Raw genomic sequence first — 1,252 nt, forward strand, 5'->3', positions numbered from 1 at the left:
GAAGTCGGACATAAAAATGTTTATAGCCATCAGAACAAATAGTAGGTGTACAACTGTACAAATGAATATGCTTATTTAGACAAGTGTTGCAGAAGATGGGTACAAAATCAATATGCAAGTGCTAGAGGTGGCTTTGGGGTTGATGTGATTTGGGGTGTTAATCAGGGAAAGAGGATTTGGCAATTTAGTAGGGGGCTTTGAATTTGGGGAGTGCTGTAGTCTGTTGGATTAGGCAGGGGAGGGACCTCCATCCAAGTTGCAGGGGGGAGGGGAAGTATGGGTGAGGAGACCAAGGTGGGAGGTTGAGAGAAAGGTTCAGCTAGAAGATAAACTGAGGCTGGGCAAAGTGAGTGAGTTGGAGAGTAGTGGGTGAAGAGAGCAGATCTGCAGTACGGAGAGAGATGGTGGAGAGGCATGTTGTTGCTGTCGTATGCTGTCAAGTTGTATCTGACCCATAGCGGGAGTGCTTTGCACATAGTAAGCGCTTAATAAATACCATTATTATTATTATGATTATTATTATAGACACATCTCTCCCAGAACGCCACACTTCCTTCTGCAGTCATTCTGGTAGCATATCCATAGAGTTTTCTTGGTAAAAATATGCAAGTGGTTTACCATTGCCTCCTTCCGCACAGTAAACAAGTCTCTGCCCTTGACTCTCCCATGCCACCGCTGCCAAGCACAGGTGAGTTTTGACTTGTAGCAGACTGCCTCCCACTCGCTAGCCACTGCCCGAGCTAGGAATGGAATGGATAGGCATCTGCTTGACTCTCCCTCCTGTAGTCATGACTGATAGAGTACTGGAAACTCTCCAGGTGTAACCCTGAGACAGAGGAGAGGCATGAGCAGGACAAAATTAATCAAATGGGGCTGAGACACCATGGTTTTAACTTAGGAGGCTAGCTGGCTTTATGGCTAAAGAAACAACATGGCCTAGTGGAAAGAGGACAATCCCGAGAGTTAGAGGACCTGGGTTCTAATCCCCCTCTGACTTTTGTCTGCAGATTGACATAGGGCAAATCATTAAACATCTTTGTACCTAAATTTTCTCATCTGTAAAATGGAGATTAGAACACCTGATCACCTTTTCTCTTAGACTGGCAGCCCATATGAGACAGGAACGGTATCTGAACTGGATTACCTTGTATCTACCCCAGAGTTTAAGACAGTGCTCGGAAAATTGAGAAGCAGCATGGTTTAGTGCCTAGAGCACAGGACTAGGAGTCAGAAGGACCTGGGTTCTAATTCT

The 1,252-nt window shown here is 45.4% G+C and overlaps 1 non-coding gene across 1 annotated transcript; it reads right to left on the minus strand.

Annotated features, from left to right (window-relative positions):
• Nucleotides 1–698: 698 nt before the first annotated feature.
• Nucleotides 699–836, minus strand: LOC119927493. The gene has a single exon (XR_005450490.1). It is a non-coding gene; the product is annotated as a small nucleolar RNA SNORA7 (small nucleolar RNA).
• Between the last annotated feature and the right edge of the window lie 416 nt (nucleotides 837–1,252).

This window comes from Tachyglossus aculeatus, chromosome 4 (assembly GCF_015852505.1).
Source record: "Tachyglossus aculeatus isolate mTacAcu1 chromosome 4, mTacAcu1.pri, whole genome shotgun sequence".
NCBI classification, from domain to species: domain Eukaryota; kingdom Metazoa; phylum Chordata; class Mammalia; order Monotremata; family Tachyglossidae; genus Tachyglossus; species Tachyglossus aculeatus.